We start from the raw sequence: 23,845 nt of genomic DNA, 5'->3' as shown, positions 1-23,845 counted from the left end.
AATATTGTACTTTTTCTAATACCTGTTTTAAATAAATCTTATTAGTAGGATTAAACTGGGTGTATGTTCACTACGCATCTCTCACTCTAAATAAAATTTCCCTACATATATATATATATATATATATATATATATATATATATATATATATATATAAATATATATACACAAAATAACAATTGCAATTTTATTTGTTCATATTTGAAGAGAAATACTGTTAAGAACAGGTTGAAAATGGTGGTGGTAGGAGGAAGGATTAGTAGTAGATTTATAAGGGTCGCAAAAGGATAGAAAATGGAGAAAAGGGCTAGTAAATATGTAATGGTAAACTTGCTTGACCCAGGTAAGATGTTCAAAAATAGTTTTAAAAGCTAGAAAACGGGATTCGATGTTTTTCCTCCTCCCACATTTTTCTTTCCTAACACGTTACATTTTCAACGCACTTGTTCACAAAAGATGGGGAAGAACGGTTTTTGAAACAGACTTTGCTAGGTGGTCGGTCTCTTACTTTTGAATTGGAAAAAGAAGGGTTGGAAAAAAGAATGAAAAAAAAGAAAGGTGCCAAAGAAAATGATATACTACATTTTTCTCAGCAGCAGCAGCAGTGACGAGAATGAGAAGATGCATTGTGCATTCTTCGATTCAGACATTCCGAGTATTACTACACTTTTTTTTCTATTTTTGATTATTTTGGATTTTATATATATATATATATATATAGATGGACGATGACGATGAAAAGGAATTTATTTTTAAAAAAATTTATATATTATATTTATTTTTATACATGTGGATGAAATTTTAATTAATAATTTTGTCAATTGTTAGGCAGGAATTTAATAAATCATTTTAAAATAATACGAGTTAAATTAAGCGGAGTTTAATATATATATATAATATAATAAAATTTATATAGTTTTATATAATTTGGTATATTAATAATTTTATTATATAATATAATATTTTTAAATTATATAAATAAAATACATATAATTTTGGAAAAATTATATAAATAAAATACATATAATTTTGGAAAAATTATATATATATATATATTTTTTTTTAAATTATATATATAAAATACATATAATTTTGGAAAAATTATACATATATATATATATATATATATATATATTTATTTAATAAATATTTAATATATAGATTTAATTTATTATTATATTTATATTTTATATTTTATTAATATTTTATTAAATATTATTTATATATTATAATAATTTATTTAATAATATTTATATATTATAATAATTTATTATAATAAATCTTATATATAGTATATATTATATATAAATAAATAATAAATATTATATATAATTTTTTTAAAATTATATATATAATGTATTATTTTTCAAAAATTTATGTACATATACTTTTATTATATATATATAAAATTTATTTATACATATATTTCTCTTCTATAAATTATATAAATATAAATAATTATAATACAATTGTAAGACAAAAAAATTAATAATACCTAATTATTAAAAATTATCCAACTTGCATATTAAATTATTCTTACGTTACAAAAATTATGATAAAATTATAAATTAAGAAGAAAAAAAAGAAAGATTAAAATAATTATTAAGAAAATCTTGTAAAAATGCTATTATATTTCTATTTTAAGAATAAAAAAAAATAATAATAAATATCTTGGAACAAAATTAGCTCAATTCGAGATCATTGAAGATTGTTAACATTCGACATAATTTAGCTTAATTATATCCATCATTTGTAATGAACCCTATAATGAAATATGTTTCTTTTCTTTTCTATCTACCTATCTATCTACCTACATATCTATGTATCTAATTCATCTATCTATGCTTGCACTTTATTGACTATAATTACGACGCTTAGTTGCCACCTATAGTTAATGCTTTTAAAAGCACTTAGAACAACGTGAACTATCTTGATCTTGCCGATGTATATATATATACACATATATCTATACATTATGAAACACTTTTAAAAGCTAATAAACTTTACTACCTTATCTTACATTTTATTAATAATTACAAAAGAAATATGACTGTCTATCTAATTTATTGAATATTTAAACAAATAAATTGAACATTTATCTAATCGCTTAACGGTAGAACATTTATGAAATATTCGAGACATTTTCTTTACCGATAACGATAACAAATATTTTTCGTCTGAAAAATATTGTTATAATACTGATTGCGTCAAATACAACTTTTTTTTCTCTTTCTATAATATTAAGTATACATTATTTTATGGGGAAGAAACAAAACGTTAAATTATTTCATAAAATTGTTTCATGTTACTTGAAAAAATTACGTAATGGCCGGTAAAGTATAATTAAAAAAAAAATTATTCCAACATATATTATCACAAAGTTTAGAAATAAAGTAAAATCAAGTGCATAGCTGATATAATAATAAACACTAAGAGAAACTGTATATTTTACTCATAAACTTTGATATAAATTTGGAAAAAGAAAAAGAGAGTTGGGAGGGATAGTGTAACAGACATGGAAAAAGAAGAGTTAGAAACTCACCATTTTTTTTTTTAATGAAACTTTAAACAATTCGAACCAAGAGAAAATTTAACCTAGTGCAGGAAAAAACACGAAACCAACGACGTAAACCTTTGCGGTGTTGCTTTTTTTTTTTGGATCAACGCGAATATTTTTTTTACATCCCTGTTTTTTTATAGTTTATTTTTTTTTTAGATTTACATATGTCGTTAAAAGAGACCATGATACTACGTTTCTCGGTATTTAATTTTTGCTACCTTTTTTTTATTTTTTATTTTGTGATTAACTTTTATGACAACTTCATTTAAAGAAATAGTTTTTAATAAAATTTATCATTCCATTTAAATATCGTAAATAAAATTTATGCAAATGATATCGAAAAACATTTATTTAAATATATATAAATAATTCATATAATTAAAATAAATAAAAAATTCGTAATAATTAATTTAATAAAAATTACTAATTAATATTTAAATAAAATCAAACTAAAAAAATTAAAAAAAAAAAAACCTGTAATTGTGATTTTCATTGGTTTCGTTTAATTGTTCGTAAAAAAAAAAAAAAGAAAAAAAGAAAATTGGAGGAAATAATGATGTTAAATTTTAACGAAGTATAAGAAGAAAAATTAATAAAAGTTTCAAAATAATAAAAATTTTTAAAGAGTAATTTTTAAGAGGACGAATGAATATAAAATGCAATTTGTCAAGATACTTTGTTACTTCGTTAAATCGATATTAACATGGGCTTGCTTCACGAAACGAAATCATGTTAACGGCTATTAATAAGAATTAAGGATAGACCGGTTGACACGTTAGGTCGATAGGTGATTATGAAAGCGAGAGAGAAAAAGAGAAGGTAGGAATATAGGGGGAGGGGGGGTATAGGGGGTTTGAGGGATAAAGGGATAGGATTTAGTAGAGGGTTGCTGCTACTTTGGCATTGTGTAATTTCACGGGATGAAACTTTTACTGTCACTGTCTGCTAAATGTAAATGAAACATTAATCACGATACATCGAGGGTTCCATATAATAGGAAGAAGAAACCTATGGGTATTATAGGGTGGTATATGTATATCTATAACGATCACAATTTTATTGCATCGAATTTCATTAAAAGTATTTTCTTTGACAATATAACAAGTAATCAAACAATATTCATATTTAAATGAAATTCAAAATGACCCCCTCCCCTTCCACACAGAAACATTTTGAATGAACATTAATCCTTGTAATTTTATAAATAATATATAAAAATGTAATAAGTAAAAATAAAAAAATAAAAATACAATTTAATTCGAGAACATTGAAATAAAGAGAACCGATAATCGACAAATACAAAATTCGATTGTGCAATAACTGATGATCGAAATTCAATAGCAGCTTTGTTGGTAGGTTGTTATATGACATTTAAAACAATGACTTGGCTTGTTTTATCCGTACGTTTTATTTGTTTCACGTTTTCGCAATTACGTGAGACGGTCCTTTTTAATTATCGAGTTGCATTCCTTCCGCACGAACTCTTTCTTCAACAACAACAACAACAACAACAACAACAAAAGAAAAAAGGTAAATTATTCATTGAAAAATATTTATTCCAACGTTAACGTTTGTAATAATAATAAAAAAAAAAAATAATAATAATAATAATAATAATAATAATAATAATAATGTTCGAAAGTGTATGACTCCTACGAGAATCTAATTAAAACGTCAGGAACATAAAAGAAGAAGCAAAGTTACGAATAACTCCATGAAACAACTTTCCATCGTTAAATTCTCAACGAAAAATACATTAACACGTTTTCTACAAGTTTGTTGTAAATGTATATACGTAAGTGTATACATTGAGAATTTGATAGGTAGAAATTCTATTTATTACTTTGTAGGTGTTAAATAAAAGCGACGAGAAAAAAAATCTACACTACGTTCGTATTTCTATGAAAATTTAATTAAATCAAAATTACTATTCAAAAGTCTTTTTTCTTTATAAGGATTTCATGTATGCGAATGCATTACGAATAAAGAAATAGGAAGAATTTTTAATTATTTATTTATTTGATCGATAAGTAATTCAGAAAATTTTATTTTTGACTGTACAAATAATATTAATATTTTTTTTTTCGAAATAAAAAATCACTTCTCGCATGCATCGTATCACACATACGTAACAATAATTATTATTATTAAATTCATTCATATAAATTGAATAAAAAAAATATGTTGAATTAAAAACATAAAAAACTAACTAAAAAACAAATAGTTTGCGTAATTCGTCGAGTTAATTAAAAAAAAAAGACTATTTTCGATTGTTTAAATACGCCGATGAATAAAAATTATTGATTATTTTTTTCTTTTTTATTAAACAATTAAAAACTTTCCAAATTATTGATGCATATAACCGTTGGCCACAATAAAAAAAAAAAAAAAATCGGATAATCCTGGAAGTGAAAAGTGTTCGCGATAAACGTTATTGAGAACGTACCGTTAAATTTCGTCGTCAGTAATCGTCCATCGTAAGATCGATTCTCTCGAGTTAATAATATCGATCGATCGTTCCATTCGTTTATTCGTTCGTTTATGCTGGATCACGCGAGTGTGTGTGTGTTCATAATAATCGAGTCGTAATTGCTCGTAGAGGAAAGAGAGATCGACGTGTAGTGAAATTCCATGCACGAGTTCTTCCACCTCCTCCCTCTCTCCCCGCCAACCCCTTCGCCATCTCCTTCTCTTTCACACATACGCGTACTAGTATCACCAATATATTCATACATGTCCGTAGGAAGGAATTACAAGTTTTCTTCGTCTGCTTGTATAAGAAGACACGTACATTTAGTAACCCGTTACAACGTGTAATAGGCGTTACGTGTAATGACTAACAAATCGAGATAAATAACAAGAGAAGATTGTTAGTATTAAAAAAAAATTATATATATATATATATATATATCATATTGAAGAAACTAACGTATGCATATAACTTGTAATACGTAAAAGAATAATTTCTTTTCTGTTCTTTTTATTTAACCCTTTTCGGTCGTATTCAATTTGGAAATGGATATCGTAGTGGTCGGAATTAATTTATATATATATATATATATATTTTTTTTATTATGTAAAATACATAATTGTTTACATAAATATGTAAGATACATATTATGTAAAAATAAATATAAAATATATATAGAAACCGAGCTAATCTTATATATATATATTAGATCGAGTAATAAGTAACTTTCGATGCGGCTATGTAGAATCTATTTTTCGTATTTATCTGCTATAAGTCACCGAAACAAACGGATTTTCGATATCACTATATAGATGAGGATTTAGTTCTTCTGTCAACTTTTTTATGTAGTCAATGTTACATTTAACCGTTTTTCTTAACCACTGAAATGGATAGTGAAAAGTGCATATTCGATACATGTAATGCTTTAGGAATTGAAACAAGGCGATAGCACTAACTAAGATGGCAACTGAAAAAATATGCAGCGTATACAGTGCAGGACTGATAACTGATAGGGCAGTCAGAAATTGGTTTGTAAAATTCCGTTCTGGAGATTTGATCTTAAAAGATGAACCGAGTGCAGGACGTATTTCCGACTTTGACGAACCTTTTAAAGGTAATATTGGAGCAAAATCAAATAGATACGTTCAACAATTGCAAAAAGTGCAAAACAACTCCATGAAAGGTGTCTTGCACTTATCAGTCGCAGAAACGCCATACTTTGTCTCATAAAAAACGGAAGTTATTTATGTCTCGACCTAATATATATATATATATAAGTTTAGCACGATTTCTTGTGTGGTGGCTGAAAGCAGACATACGACCAGAAACCAAAGGCTTTGGTGGCTGAGAGTAGACACGTGTATGAAAAGGGTTAATTCAATTATTTATTTTTTGACAATACGAAGCAATTACACATACGTTTTTTTAAATAAATTTTTGAATTATATTAATTGTAAGATACAAATATCTAATTGCAAGAGAATAATTTGTTTCTTATCCTATTTATGTAAGAGAAAGAATACGTACGTTATTTTAACCCTTATCGGTCGTTAAAGTTGTCAAATAATAAAAATATGTTATTAATAATTAAATAATTAATAACACTTTAATGGCCGCAAGTGTACGCAGTTAAACTTCGTCAGGGTCCCGGTAATATTTTTCAAGAATTAATTTATAAAAAAAACTTTATTGTCATTCACGAAAAAATTAACAAAAAACAACAATTTAATAACAAAATTAATTTTATATATAATTTTAAATATATAAAGTTATAAATAAAATAATGGCCAATGTGTTCCGGCTATCACACACATGTTGTATAAACAGCCATTAAAGTGTTATTTCATAAACTTGTAGTACTACTTCAACAATATAAATAATTGATAATAAATAATAAATTATTCTTATAATACTGAATAATTTTATTTGTTTGTGTGTTAAATATTAAAAAAATATTTACTAAAACCACTAATAACTTACCTTACAAATGAGAATCATCAATATAAAAACCTAACGACCGATAAGGGTTAAATAAATTATTGCATTATATTAAGGTGCAAAAATATCTAAGAAAATTATTTATTTCGTATCCAGTGTATAAGATATAAATTATTTCAAATTAAATTTTATATTGGCAATAAAATCTTTACCCTTCGATTGATTGATCCAATGAAAACTAAAAATGTATCCCATACATAAAAAAAAAGCAGCAAGAGAGAAGAATATTTAAATGACGATCAAAAGACATCGTTAGGGTTGGAAAATATTAAAAAAAATAAAAAAAAATAAAAAAAAAACAAATATTCTAATCCCTCTAAGCAAGTTTTAATCGGAAAAAGGAGGCAAGTGACGGGTTGCGTCAGGTCGACAGAAACTACAGCATGTTGAGAGAGAGAGAGAGAGAGAAAGAGAATGATGAATGAGAGAAAGAGAGAGAGAGAAAGAGAGTTGCATGCAGGGAGAGATTCCGTGCGTTCCGAACGTTGGTGGTAAACGCACTCAAAGGGAGCAAAGTATGCACGAGAGTGAGAGAGAGAGAAAGAGAGTAGATAGGGGGTGGTTTTGCGTTCGGTAGCAACGAAAGGGGACACTAAATCGCGACAGCTCAGCACTATAAAGTAGAATGCGTAGGGTGGAAACACAGAATGCATGAGTGAGTGAGTGAGCGAGTGAAAGATAGAAGGATAGAGGAAAAACAGAAAGACAATGACAGAATGAATGAAAGAAAGAAGGAAAAAGAAAGAGAGAGAGAGAGAGAAAGAAAGTAAGGGGGAAGGGGGGAAGGATGGAAGAGAAAAGGGAAAACACGGAAGAGAATGGAGGGCAAAAGGGTAGGTCTAGTACACCCCTCACACCCCTCACAACCCCTTTAACTTTCTGCTATACTTTCTCTCTCTCTCTCTCTCTCTCTCTCTCTTGTTTCCTTGCCATTCCCATGCCAACAGAAAGAGAGAAAGTGAGTGAGAAAGAAATAGGGAAAGATAAGTAGAAAAAGATAAGTGGAGAGAAAAGTATCTAGAAAAAGATAAGTATAGAGAAAGAGAGTGTGAGAAAAGAGAGAAAGAAATTCATAGAAAAAAAAAGAAAAGAGTGAAAAATAGTATACGTGAAATAAATTATAGATACTTTGTTTTATTCTTTTTTTTTTTTTTTTTTTTTTTTTTTTTAATATTCTCTTTACATTCTTCATGTATTCGGAATACGTGTAAAAACAATTATGCAGTACACGCTGCAAATCATTTTTTGAAGGTCAATGCTATTACATGTTTGACTGTGTTAGATTTTTAATAGAACAAAATACGTTCGATATTTTGAAATATAAAAATATCAATATTTATAAATAAAACATTGGATTACCCGGAGAGTTTTGGTTTACTTAATCTTTTATATCCCTTTCTCCTACCCTATTTTTGACCCTTCTTCATTAGCCTTTAAACAAACAAGGTTTTCCTGTTTTTTACGTATTTATTTATTATTTATTATTTTATTTACGTATTTATGTATTATATTACGTATTTATGCATTATTACGTATTTACGTATTATGTATTTATTATACATTTTTTGATCTTATTTAACTTCTCATTTATATCAGACAGCATTTTTTATATTCCCCTTTTTTTTTTTTTAATAAGTATGCTTTAATTAATAATATTATTTCAATATATCATTAGATAATCAGAAAAAATGTATCTGTAAAATCTATTTCCGTTAAATCTTCATCTTCGATTCTTATGTTAATCCTTAATCCTATTCATCTTTACGTTTCTATCTTTGCTATTATTTTTCTTTCTAATTCGTTGTATATCTATCTATCTATTTGTCCATCTATCTATCTATCTATCTATTTTGTTCTCAAGACAGAAGTCTTTAGAGAAAGTGCGCCATGAGAATAACTCGACAACCCCCTTGTGACAAGCTTGATCCACAACTATCGTCTATCTTTTCCACCCTCTTAGATTCTTATTTTCCTTAACGGGAAATCGAGTTCAAGCAGCAGCTGTTACTGTTGCTATAATACTACTCGACTTTTTTCTATCCTTTTTTTATTTACTTTTTCTTCCAAGGAATAAACTGTATTCGTGAAGAGAGTATACGTATTACTTATTTAAGTATAATAAAGTATAATAATTGTTTAAACGTGGTTTTTTTGGGGGGATCTAAGTTATGCAAAATCTTATTATTAGCAATTTTCAAATCTTAGCAAATATTTCTTTCGTAAAATACATTAAGTAATTTTATAATTCTATATTTTTTTTATTTCGATCAAAAATTATGAGAATAAAATTAAATTACAATTATAAATTAAAGAAATGATCGAATCATAGATAATCAAAAATGAACAACTAAATCATGATAGAAATAAATCAATTATAGTTAATTTTAAATATCATTCGTTAAAATCACATAATTATCAATTAATTTAATTATCAATATAACAAATAATTCTTAACTTTCTGTGATATAACTTCATGATTCATTATCTATTTCCTAGATATTATACAACTCATGAAACAAAACAAAACAAAAATAAAGAAATATAAATAAACGAACATAAGAGAAAACGTTTTACTACAGACGTGTTCCCGTAGGAATGATTTGTCATTCGGATGACAGGTAATTTCAGGGTTGAAAGTGTAATTGAAGAGAAAGAGACAGAGAGCAACGAGAACGAGAATGAGAATGAGAGAATAAGAGAGAAAGAGAGGTGAAGTGAGAGAAGAAGAAGAAGAAGAGGAGGAGGAGGAGATGGAGGGAAAAAGGGGAGGAGGAAGGTGAAGTGAAAGAAGAAAGGGTGCGGCAGTGAACGAGTTGACGAACACAATGCTATATCTTTGCTATATAACGGAGAATTAAACGGCATTAAGATGAACGCGACAAGGATGTCATCGTCATCCGTTAAGATGATGTACGATAATAACTTCAAGATAATGATGTTTCTAAAGGAATACAAGTTATATATTTTTCTATTCTTTATAGAAAATATAACTTATTATAGCTTATTATAACTAATTGTTACTAATGTCCTGAGTATATTAGAAAAAGAAACTTAGAAGAATGATTATACTTGCATCATTAATTTATAAAATATATTTTATAATGTAATATATGAATTATGAGAAGAACAATAGAATCGAATATTTAGCAAATAAATCCCATATATATTATAAAATAAACTTTAAAGAGAGAGAACGATTACTTATATATAATTAATTTATAAAATATATAATTTATATAAAATATATTATGAAAAAAATTATAATATATATAATATATTTTATAATATATAATTTATAAAAACAATAATATACAAAATCGAATATTTAGCAATTAAATCTCATATATATTATAAAAAATAATTATAAAATATATAATATATTTCATGATATATAATTGATAAAAAGAAATGACACAAAATCGAATATTTAGCAAATAAATACCATATATATTATAAAATAAACTTTAAAGAGAGAGAGAGAGAGAGAAAGAGAGAGAGAGAGAGAGAACGATTACTTATATAACTAATTTATAAAATATATTTTATAATATAATATAATTTATATCGAATTATTATTATTATATAATTTATGAAAAAAAATGACAAAATCAAGTATTTATCAAATAAACCCCTATATATATATTTTAAAAGAAACTTTAAAGACTTTAAAGAACGATTAATTACATATAATTAATTCATAAAATATATTCAACAATATATAATATAATTTATGAAACAAAATTGACAAAATATCAAAAGCATTCATCAAATAAATCTGATCTTCAATGGACATTGAAAAGTTCGAGCAAACTTGTCGTTTATTCTCTTAAAAAAAAAAGGACAAAAACTTATATAATCCTTAATACTCTTTCATAAGTAATTATGTATATACTTAACTCTTATGTTAGTTAGTTAGTAGGAATTTGAAGTGGCACGACGCGACGTTAGAACTTATAATAAGTCGAGTGGTGAAAGGACGTAACTGATTAAAAAGAGAACTCGACCAATCTAATTTCTCGTGCGGTAAACGTCGCGGTTCTTTTCCGTACTCGAGAATACGAAAAGGGGAATGAGAGGGGGAGGGAGTAGAGAGGAAAAGGGAAGACAGAGAGAGAGAGAGAGAGAGAGAGAGAGAGAGAGAGAGAGAAGATAGAAAAGGGCGTATTCCAAAGTCCTGTGCAATTAGATGGTTCTTCCTTCGAAGGATCGAGAAGGGCAGGGATTCGAGTACTCTTTTATATACTCGAGAAAGATCACGAGGACTCTGTTTATTTCATTTACGATTCAAACCGACGAAAATTTCAACTTCTTACTTTTTGTTTATTTTTTCCTTTTTTTAAGATGGAAGGGAAAGAAACGTTATGGGGGAAAGAAAAATATATCAACTTTAAGTATATCGAATTTTAAATGATGAATGATGATTCTTTTTTACTTCTCCATTTGTAGATTGTAAATTTGTACCTGGTTGGTTATATTTCTTATTTTTCTTTTTTTTTTGTGTGTGTATGCGTTTAGTTTTAAAGCCGGTAACGCACCGCAAATTTTCTTCCATGATAAATCGTCGTCGTTGTTGTCATTGTCATTGTCATTTCTTTTTTCAGTAAGATGGAATATTTAGTTGTACGCGGAAGAGAATTTTACGTGTAAACTTCACGCACCCTTCACTTCGAGAAAAAAGGTTGAAAGAGCAAAAGAAATATATATATATATATAAAGAGAGAGAAAGGAAAGTATCACGGTATATGATAAATGGCCATTTCTTTTGAATATGACACCTGTTTTAAAACTTCGTTCACTCTACATGCACCTTATTTCCATAAAATGTTACGTATTTCTTCTTCTTCTACTTCTTCTCCATCTTCTTCTTTTTCGTACAATTTTTCTCTTTCTCTCTCTTTGAAAAATAAACGTATCATATTTTGATTAAAAATTACATGGAATTTTCTTTTCTTACAAATAAATTGACATTTATTACAAAAGTCTTACTATTGAGATAAAAAAAAAATTGATGCATGATGTATATTATGCAATTTTTAAATAATAAAAAATTAATAACGATTTAATCTAAAGTAATTAAATGAAAACTTTTTGAATGTACTCTGTAACATTGAACTTAATATTTAAAATAATAAATTAACATATATATATATATATTAAATTATATTAATTAAATACAAAAATATAATAAATTATAGATTAAATGCAAAAATACAATAAATTATAAATTAAATACAAAAATACAATAAATTATAAATTAAATACAAAAATACAATAAATTATAAATTAAATACAAAAACAACAAATAAAATTAATATTAAATTATTAATTAAATATAAAATATATACAATAGTATAATATATATATTTTATTTTTGAAATATGTAATATATTTTTGTATAAGAGTAAAACTATAAAATACACGAAGCTTAAAGAAACGCACATTTAGCAGTCGAAGTTCAGCCTGTTTAAAGAATCGTGAAGGAGGGTTTCAACCCTCGACCTCCGACAAACGATATCGTGGTGCAGTTTCTCGCCTCTTTCTCTCCTACAACTAGTTCACTACTTCTGCAGTACTGCCCCTTTGGGAAAAAGTTCGTTTGAGCAGTATACTGCAAGAGGGTAAAAGACAAAGCTTAGATATTATTCCTCGTTAGAACGGATCATCGACTCTGAAAATTACTTTTCTAACCTTTACACGATCACGACTAGTTGTTTTCATTTACATATGATTTACAAACGATTTTTCCATAGTTTTAACATATTTTACAAAAAAAAAAAAAAAAAATCAATAAAATCAATTATCAAACGAAAAAAAATAATCAAATCTGATTCCTTCAAAATTTTGTCAATTTTAAATCAAGTTCGATTAATTTTTAATTAAATCACTTATAAATTCTTTTTTCTTTTTTTTTGATTGATTGATTGATTTATTTAGGACTACGATGTTCATGAATGTAAGAAATAACATGTAAAAATTATTATCGAACTATAAGAAAAATTGTCGAATTGAAAATATTTTTAAATTTTGTCTTTAAAGTCGAGTTTATTCGAGTCGATCTGATGCATTTTAAAGCGAAACTTATTCCACGTGAGATCACAAAGGTAAAACGATAATCCATTTCGGTGTAGAAATTGCTTTAAAAAACGCAATTTGTTATGAAATTTCTTATGCGAGTTATGCTTATCGAATACGATAATATAATATCTATTTCTTTGAACTCGTGTTTTTCAAGTTTTCAAATCTATTGAAGTAAAAAGTTTATTCAAATTTTTAACTAAATATTCCAATGATAAAGAAAATAATGAGAGAGAGAGAGAGAGAGAGAGAGAGAGAAAATCGTACGCGATTTTGAATAAAATAATAAAAGTACATTAGGTAAATATAATAAAGAATTATTCCTACATTAAAAATAATTTCCCTTCCCATCACAATACTAATATTATTAAATAATTATTATATATGATTTATCGTATTAATAGTTCTAAAATTGAAACGTCACGAAAATAAGTAAAAAAAAATAAAAGTAACATAAAGAAGATAGAAGAGATCAGAGATCGTATGACGTGTTCGTATATAGAAACTGCAAAAGGTATGTAAAAATATCTTCTGCAACTAATCGACAACACCAAAGCTTTTGACCTGCCTTTGTCTTTTTTACACAAATAACGCATACATACATATATACATACATACACGCAGACACCCTCATACATTAGATGCACCTAGATGCATAACAATAACGTCTTCAGTAAACAGTAAAAGAAGACAAGTATATATATAGATATAGATATACTCTCGATTAGCTTATAATCAATCAACCTGGTATACAAAAAACATATCGAATTACTTAAAGTTATAAAAAAAAAGCAAGAGATAATAATATTACGTCTTACCTTCTTTCCCATCTAACATCATTCTCCATCAGCTTGGACTCTTCTCAAATTAATATAATAATCTCAACATTATATTCCTTCCAATTGACGTTTTATATACGAAATTTTAAAAACATTTTTCTAATATTTATCTTTTCTTCCATGCGAATAACACACTCGAAAAAAAACACAAAATGATTTAACGTAAATACGCGTGTAAGGTATAATTAATATAGATTAAGAGAAAAAAGAAATAAAATAATAAACAAAAATTCACACGAGAATGATCATTAAAAATGGCAACACGAATTATTATCTTTTTTTCTTTAATTTTTTTGTTATTATTCAAACGTGATCACGTGATTAATAATACACGATATGAATATTCGTAAATCGTATATGGTAAATAACACTCGAGAAAAATAGAATGGGTAAATGAGTAAGAGTGAGTGAGTGAGTGAGTGAGTGAGTGAGTGAGAGAGAGTTAGATAGATAGAAAAAGGAAATATGTGTGTATATGTGTATGTATATGTTCGTGAATCGAGAGAGTAAAAAAAGAGAAAGAAAGATAGTGAAAAGAGAGACAGAAGAAAGAGATAGATAGATAGATAGAAAAAAGGATCGAAAAATTATAAAATGCACTCACGACGACGTTTCAAACGAGACTAACCGAACTCTGCCGGCTCTCTAGGTACACGCAACGAGTCCTGTGGGTAGTGGTGGGGGCAACGGTGAGATGAGGCGCAGGGCCGTGCCAGAGAAAGGGTAGTGCCCCTCCCCACCCACTCTTCGCATATTCTCTTCTTCCTTGTCGATATTCTACCTTTCTCTTTCTCGCTTCCTCTTTCCTTATATATATATTATATTTTATCGTACTATAATAATCACAGGATGATTCGTTACACGTTGAAATATTTCGTGATAATTTGTGGTATTTTATTTTTTTTTTGTAAATAATTTTATTCATGAATATAAACGATTGGGTAATTAATTACGTTTATTTATTGCAAAAATTTGTTTCATTATTATACGCGATTAAATCAACTTTGATTGATAGTAGTTAACGTATAGCATTATTATAAAAATGATTTAAGTCAATTCACAAAAATATATCCACAGAAAACCTCCACCTCAACATACATGTAACGAATCATCCTCTATATATATATATACGACGTATCCCGGGAGGATATCGACACGATCGTTTCGAGTCGAGCATCACAAGGGGATAACCCACGTCGAATTACCGGATTTTTCGTCCCGCGTTTTGTTACGGAAATCGGAATCACTACGGTGAGCATAGGAATTCTCTCGTACATCATACATATGTATGTTTTATATATCTGCATTAAGGGTGGTTGTTAATTTTTTTGTTCTTTCTTTCTTTCTTTTTTTTTTATGTTTGAGGGAAAGAGAGTATGAGAGAAATTAATGAGCGTATTGTCAATACCAATTTAATTTGGAATTAATGTAAATAAATCGTATTCGAGTTTCAATACGTTTTCTTGATATTAAATATGCGATTAAAAGGGGCAGAAGGGGAGGGATAAAATTTGTTCGTAATTAAATTATCGGTTTTTTCTTTGTTTGCTTTTACATATGACGAGTTTTAAATAAATTTTGCTATTTTAAAGTGCGTTTAAGAGGGCAAAATTTGTTTTTTCGTATTTCACTTTGTTATTTATTTTCAACAAATATCTGAAATTATTCGATACTTCTCGTATTATTTAAATATAAAAGAAAGTATGGGCCATTGAACGCACCGTTTTAATAATCACGATAAAGTGCTGAAACTTGAAAACGATTTTTCTTCTTTTTTTTATTTCACGTTAAAATTGCTGAATGCATTCATACAAATTTAAAAAAAAAAAAAAAAAAAAGCCTCGATTACTTTAGTATATATTTTAACGTGCGTACACAAAAGACATAGAAAGATGGTAAATCAATTAACTGTAAAAGATTCAATTTATTTTTATCATTTTTTTTTTTTTTATTATTATTTCGAATCAATATAATATAATATCTAGGGAAATAATTGAAGTCAGTTGAGTGATTGAATAGAAACTATTTATAATCTTTCAATCGATTTCAATTTGTAATATATGTATGTATGATTATCTAATAGAAATGAATATATAACGCATGATTTAACGAAGTAACATTCCGTTACGTGGACATTGAACCGTGTGTTAATAAATCGAAATCACGTAATTGCATTGTATGCGAGTGATTATTCAGCGTCACATCAATCCATCATCGTTTCCGTATTTAATGTTCCCATATATGCCAATCAGGAAAGAACGAACTATTCAAAATGATTATCGTCATCAGAAAATTTGCATTTTTTTTCAAAAAATATACTCACCATATCTCCAATTTTATCCTACAATATGTATCTACAATTTTTAAAACAAAACATTTACATAAATATAAATTATACCAATATCTGCATCAGTTCGTATCTATATGTTTTTAATTTTAATTTTAAAAATTAAAATCCACCCCCATAAAAATCTATTTATTATTATCATAATAAACCACTGAGTATATCTTAAGTATGCATAATAACTATATCTATATACTTATACGAGATTTTTATTCTTTGTATCAATGCAACGTAATCCAAATGTTCGTTGAAATATCAATTTATGGTTATCAATACAAAACACCTGCGTACACCTGCACCTACACTTCAAATCAATCCCTGTACCCATTTATGTATGTAAATGTGTGTGTAAGCGTGTGTGTGTGTGTGTGTGTGTGTACAGGTGTAGATATTGGAAGTGGTTTGCTCGTTCGAAGAGAAAATTGAACGATCGCGGAGACTGCTTAATGAGCTAACCAATTAACACATTCAAATGGTAGAAACGTTAAAGGTAGTCCAGGCGATTCAGAATGGGAGGAAGGGCTTTGTGAATGTGCAATTGCAGTCGATCCCTTTTCGCGGTTCTCGATGTTCATCGTTACGGAGTAACGCGTTTATTCGCGCGTATGTTAATCATTGACGAAAAAGGATGAGAAGGGTTCACATATCGGTTCTTTACATATGGACTTATATAAAATATATATATATGTATATAATATAAGGGAAGTTTAAACATCAAGTACTCTAACTCACCCTACTCAAAGCTAAAAGAGATCTAGTGAAGCAAAAGGGAAATATACTGAAAAGGCTGATTAGAACCAATAGAAAGGGAGAAACGTTAGACGATCTTCAACCCCTTAAAAAGGTTTAATCCCACAAATAGAACCTATTAGGATCTTTCATGTTGGAATGGTACTTTTTTTCGTATTAATGAAAAAATTGTAACTTTCATAGAAATATAACATACATATATGTATGTCCTTTGTGTTACGTATTTTCATTTTTGTATGATGAAAAATTTGTTTTCTATTTTTAAAATTTTTTATTTCTATCTCAATATATTGTAGAGGATGATATGAACAATTAATTAGATTATACTAAAAATATCAAAATATTTTTTGCGATGATTCTTGAAGAACGAAACTCAATGTGCACACGACATAAAAATATCATACCTCAACTTTCTGATACTCTTTAATATTTAACGCATCACGATGAAGGAATCGATAGACCGGTTTTAAATTTAAAATTTAAATACATACTGCATTCAAATTATACTTTTCTTCATTTGACTTTACGACTATTATAATTATTAAAATTGTTTTATTTATTATTAATCAAACCGGTATAAGTCCCAAATTGATCTTTATTTATATTTAATGATAAAAATATAAGTTCTTACTTTTTAATGACCACTCCATATTCGAACGATTAAATAACGTAACATAATTTAATTGACAATAAACCGTATCAAAGCCGATTCAATTATTTCTTTAATCAATTTAAAACGAAATCAATTCCGAATTCGATAAAAAATATTGTTTTATTTTCAATCTAAATAATTTTATCATAGTAATAAAAAAATAAAAAACCGTTCTAATTCAAAGTAATAGATACGGCCCTGTACGTATCAGATTTTGATGTTCAACTTCGATGCAACATTTTGCTCATTCACATAGATCTTCGGACAATGATAGGAAATAAAAGTACATTGGCATCTTTTAAAAGAAATAATTTTCTTTTTATATAACAGTCGGATGGAGTGGAGGGGGTGGGGGGAGGAGAAGGGGGAACAGGTAAACGTCTTAGAAAGCTCTCAAAGAATCATATTTATTCCTCGCACGATCGAAGAAAAAACTGAGCGCAGTAGAGAAATTATTTATACGCATCGTAATGAATATGATAAATAAATTACGAACTCTGCGTGTGTATGTATGCATATGGTTCTTATTTTATATTGGTGCGGTTTATTAAATTCTTTCCATTAACAGTCAACCAACCAGCTGGTGTTCCAGTTCTAGAACCGAATCCCGTGTGTTTCACTAGGTTAGAGAGACAAGTCTGTTTAATTCGAACAATTTTCCAACACGAATTCAACTAAATATCTACCCCAATATTACCAAACGATTAATCGTCCAGTTAATTACGTTGAATGTGTTACTTTATATATTTCTCTTGTTAATTCTCTCTCTCTCTCTCTCTCTCAGTAAAGTATAATGCTATAAATGAAGCAAGTACGCGAAAATTATCGAAATTCCTGCGTTAAGTTAATTACGACAGAAATAAATGTACATAAAACCTCATATTATCAAATAATAATAGTTACCAACATAATGGATTAGTTATATTGATTTTACACTTAATTAAACTATATGAAATAATATTTAATTCGTTTATTGAGATTTATTTTATATTTCTGTAATATTCAAATATTGAATTTGTTCAAGAAAAAAAGAAAAGAAAAAAAAAGAAAAGAGTGTATAAAACATACGTTATTTTTTTAAATTTACACAAGTTTTGTATCAATGATAAATTTCCAAACTTATTTATCTTCAATTTTTATTTATTTTTTTCATGCAAATTTATCTCTTTGTTCTTATGTACAAACATCCCTTATACAAGAAATACTCTGTATACCGAAAATAACGATAAACTTAAATAACAAAAAAAAAAAAAAGAAATATAAATATTTGTTAATATCAGATAGTATCATATTATTTCTTGTCTCGCACCTATTAGTACCTCATAAATTAGAGAAAAGAAAATCTCTCGAGAAACCCACAACAAACTCCTCGGAGACCATTTAGCGGATTTAATCTCTGATCATAAATTTTATCTGGAAAAAGAAATAATCGTCGTCCTACTTAGAAAGTAAGATATAAGAAGGGAGAGTGGGGAAGGGGGCAGGGAGAGTTTATTTAAGCTATCAAACGAATGAAATAAAGAAAAATCGATAGGATCGAAAGGATAGCCGCCTGCCTTTGGATAGAAATTTGAAAAGAATACCTTCCCCTTTTTCCCCATCCCCTTTCCTCGAATGGTTTCAAGAAAGAAATAAAAAAATAATAGAGATGTTACACGAGTATATAGAAATTCATCTTCCTATGTATTCAATAAAACCATATAGACCACAAACATATATGCATGTGTGTATTTATCTATATATGTGTAGGTAAGAGTATACATACATAAATCTATACGTGAAGTATAGAAGTATATTCAGAATACAGGAGAAGGTATATAAATATATATATGTATATATAGTTAGGTGCTTTTCTTGCATTTTCCATACTTGCGAGCCATTCATTCCCTGTTCGACTGTCTGCCCTTTTCAAAGCCCAAGTCAATTTCAGTCAATCTAGCTCGACCCCCGAGTTACTACTACAACTACTACCTACCTACCTATCTACCAACCTTTCTTTAATCTTCTACGAAAAGACCTAAAGAGCTAGTAGAAAAAAAATGTATAGAGATATAGAGAGAATAGATGATAGGAAAAGGAAAGATATAATAAAAAGAAAAGAAAGTATATAAAAGGGTTACTGTCGAATCGGTATCTTACGAGTCACACACGTGCTACGCTAATGAACGTAGTCTGAAAAAAAATAGAAATCTTCAAATTTAAAAAAAGAAATAATAATCTACGTTATTGTAAATTATTTTTTAATTAACAATTATAAAACGAATATTTTGTATTTTTTTGTTCTTTTTTTTTTTTGTTTAAACGTAAAGGAAACTAGATGATTGGTCAATCACTATTGTTGTTTATGGGAGAGAGAAAAAAAATTAGTTAACAAGAATGAGAGAAATATTGAATCGAAATGGGTTGAGTATTGGGTGAGGATTCGAGTGGGAGAGTTGAAAGTTGAAGGAGTATGGGAAATATGGTCGAGGAATGAAGATAATTAGGGTAGGTAGCACGTTGAGGGTGTAGTATTCTTCGTAGCTGAGTTGGCACGGTTTCAACTCTGGATAGTGGCCAGGATAAATATCAATTTTATGACGTCTACGGAATCCTTCTTCTATTTGCTTTGGCAATATCATCATGTTTTAGAGCGTAAAAGGGGTAAAGAGGGTAAAGGGGTGTGGGTGGGTACTTGCCTGCTGCGGTCAGGTGAAATTAAACCGGTGAAACCAACCCATACTCTACTGATTTTCTTACTACTCCTTGCTTCCTGACTATTATTCTCTCATTCTAGTGGTTAAGATTCCTTAGACATTTTGACTTCTTCGATGAATACAAAGATCAGTTTGTTTTACGTAAAACTTGTTCAAGTACCGTGGTGGTTACTTGGCTATTTCGATTAATCCAGGTAACAATAGAGAGAAACACAATTGTACTGTTAAGGACCGAGTGTTTCTATTCAACTCGTCGTCATTTAAGGTACCCTGTTGTTACCTTCCACTTTGTATATAACCTCAACCCTTGTCACGTTCTAAAGCTTCATTCGGTTCCTTCCAATATTAGTACTATTATTAATCTTAAGACTACTTACATAATTGCTATTATTATTATTATTATTATTATTATTATATGTATTATATTATTATTATTATTATTATTATTATTATTATTATTATTATTATTATTATATTTCTTTCTTTTCAGTAACATAATTTACTCCATTCATACTGGTTTTTATTTAAACCAACTATGAATGGGCTTTCCAATTAATTTATATTTTTGTAAAAACAATGTATGATGTGTTTCAACGCATTCTGTTTATCAACTACTTGCACTCTGTCGCTATTTTTTAAAATTATTATAAATTATCTATAATAATTAAGAATTTGTTGATTGAATTTCTTAGTTTCTCGTTTGATTTTAATTAACGTTTGCCATATGATTTAGTATGACGTTCAAGTGAACGATTAGTCATTCATTATGTTTGTTTTTATTTCTTTTATCTTTCAAGATAACGCTTGAAGAAGTAGTTGGATATAAAAAAGTGTTCCAACAAGTCGCCTCCGTGGCGCAATCGGCTAGCGCGTTCGGCTGTTAACCGAAAGGTTGGTGGTTCGAGCCCACCCGGGGGCGAAATTCATTTTGCACCTTGTTAAATGAATTTTTAATCTCTTAACCCTTCATCAGTAATAATCTGTAAATTAATTATTTTTTCGATTTGAATTAACATATTTTACTTGTACTTTTATGCAAATATATAAACAAAATGTAAATTTATATTAAAAAAAAAAAAAACAGATTAAACAATAAAATTAAAAATATTAATTTTTATTAATAAAATATAATTAAATTTGCGTTAATTATTTAAACATTTGAAATGTCGAACATTTTTAAACGAAAAATATATACTACAAATTTTATTCATGTGCGGTTAGATAGAAAATATTAATAATTTTTTTATTATAAAAAATACGATATAGCATAACATTTGTAGATACAAGATAATACTTCTTTTTATTTTATTAAAAATACTAATATTATTTATATTTAAAAATACAAACTTATTAAAATTTTACACTAGCTTCATCAATAACCCCATAATTGTAAAAAAGAAAAAAAGAAAAAAGAAAAAAAGAAATGTTTCGCCCAACGTGGGGCTCGAACCCACGACCCTGAGATTAAGAGTCTCATGCTCTACCGACTGAGCTAGCCGGGCTGTTATCTCTCGTGACGCAAGTAAGTCTAGTACTTCAAGTTAGCATTTCAACACTCTCACACATATATACATTTATAAGTATGCGTAAATATAATTATTCAGGGATGTCCATAAAGTATTAATATTTCTTTATAAACAATTTCGACAGAAAAAAAAACAAAATAACATAAAATGATTCACGCAAGAGAGTGTTGTTAAAATTTATGCATACGCGTATAAGAATTAAATGCTTCGTTTAAATCACTTGGACAAGTTTAGGTGTTTTCTATCAGTATCCATGAATTTACACTTTCAATTGAACGTGTATAGTCAAAAAAAAGGAAAAAAAAAATAACGTCGTCGAGTTCTAACGCGTATAAACGATAAGTATCGCGTTCATAAAACGTTCCAACTGAACGACTCTCGATCCAGGGATTTCCTTAATGCATCGCCTTAGATTTCTATGGCACGTACTTACTAACAGAAGAAACGAGTAAGTACGTTGGACTTTTAAGGCCATTTGCGTATCTCACGAAGGCTTTCTATTCCGCACCCACCTAAAGATATTATACCGTGAAAATGGACACAGTCTTATAGGAGTAAACATTACATGAGATAAATCATGAACCACATTTCCTGTATATACAACTAAAACTCATGGATTTTTCCTTGTTCTATTTTACCAGAGGAAAATGAAGTAGAAGGTGATTCGATCCTTTAAAATGATTTATTATTTATTATTTGTTATGTTATGATATTTAAATTGTTTTATCAATATTTATAATAAAATATCTGGACAATCTACATCAATATTAAATTCTAATAAAATTCTACTTCAATTAGAAATATTATTTATTTGAAATATTACTTAATTGTTATTTATATCGTAAAAATATTACTACATATCGATAGTATGTTTTAAAAAAGATTGATCGTAAATATTACAAAAATATTGAATAACACAAATAGAATTTTAAACCACATCTGTTGCACAATTCATTACGATGAAACGTATTAATAATAATAATAATAATAATAATAATAATAATAACAACAACAAATAATTGATACAGTATGTGATTAAATGAGATCCTAAATTGTTACATTTAATCAATGGAAATATGAAACTGTACATTGTAAACCGACCACGAACGTAATAATTGGGGAAGGGTGAAACACTTGATGAAAGATAATACGAATCTCATTAATTAAATTGATTTTATCTAATCGAATAACGTAACGTGAATTTAATTAAACTTCGTGATCATGTACGGGATTGAGATTAATTTTAAATATGTAAAAGAAAAGAATAAGAAAAAAAAAGTAAAAATTTTTTTCGACGAGGATGGGATTCGAACCCACGCGTGCAGAGCACATTGGATTAGCAGTCCAACGCCTTAACCACTCGGCCACCTCGTCTTGTTGACGACACACCTTAGAATATCGAGTACATTTTATATCGTACTTTTTATTTCTTTTCTTACGATTAATCATTAATAATATTAAACAATGATATTTATTATTTTTTTTTGCAAGATTACGATCAATTATTTTGTAATTTCTTCAATTTATTTTCATTTTTCTTGGAAGAAATATATCGATACACATATGTTGCATGCACTATCTTCACGTATTAAATATTTATAAATAATTATTTAATTATTTATAATTTAATTGCTTAATTTGGTTTCTTTTTTTAATTTTAATTTTAATTGTCAGTTTCATTATAATACCACCTAAACTAAATTTCAGTGATTTAATAATAATTACGATATTATCGATATCCATAATTTCCTGTTTTAATTATGTATACATGAATAAATTATTCTGGAAACGTCATACGGTACAAAATTTAAATTGGATCAATTAATTCCTTACTTGTGTTCGATTGATATAACCAAATTAGAATAAGTAATAAGCATAAATGGTATAAATATGCATATGTGTGTTGTGTGTGTGTAAAGACAATAGAGTATTTTT

At 27.6% G+C, this 23,845-nt stretch overlaps 1 protein-coding gene and 3 non-coding genes across 7 annotated transcripts in view; 1 reads left to right on the top strand and 3 right to left on the bottom strand.

The window, feature by feature from the left end:
* The window catches only part of LOC107067873 (uncharacterized), a 59,672-nt gene extending 45,101 nt beyond the window's left edge, over positions 1–14,571 (bottom strand). For all 4 annotated transcript variants that reach the window (XR_001475937.2, XM_015323779.2, XM_015323781.2 and 1 more), the window contains exon 1: positions 13,922–14,571. The gene's annotated coding sequence lies outside the window, so the exon portion shown is untranslated. The remainder of the gene's footprint in view (positions 1–13,921) is intronic.
* Positions 14,572–21,229: 6,658 nt separating this feature from the next.
* TRNAN-GUU (transfer RNA asparagine (anticodon GUU)) lies at positions 21,230–21,303 on the top strand. Its single transcript has one exon. It is a non-coding gene; the product is annotated as a tRNA-Asn (tRNA).
* Positions 21,304–21,813: 510 nt separating this feature from the next.
* On the bottom strand, positions 21,814–21,886 carry TRNAK-CUU (transfer RNA lysine (anticodon CUU)). The gene has a single exon. It is a non-coding gene; the product is annotated as a tRNA-Lys (tRNA).
* A 1,316-nt stretch (positions 21,887–23,202) lies between these two features.
* Positions 23,203–23,284, bottom strand: TRNAS-GCU (transfer RNA serine (anticodon GCU)). The gene has a single exon. It is a non-coding gene; the product is annotated as a tRNA-Ser (tRNA).
* Positions 23,285–23,845: the final 561 nt, after the last annotated feature.

This window comes from Polistes dominula, unplaced genomic scaffold (assembly GCF_049000335.1).
Source record: "Polistes dominula isolate Pdom_NZ unplaced genomic scaffold, Pdom_raw_medaka contig_73, whole genome shotgun sequence".
Taxonomy (NCBI): domain Eukaryota; kingdom Metazoa; phylum Arthropoda; class Insecta; order Hymenoptera; family Vespidae; genus Polistes; species Polistes dominula.
This window is presented reverse-complemented; position numbering and strand designations above follow the sequence as displayed.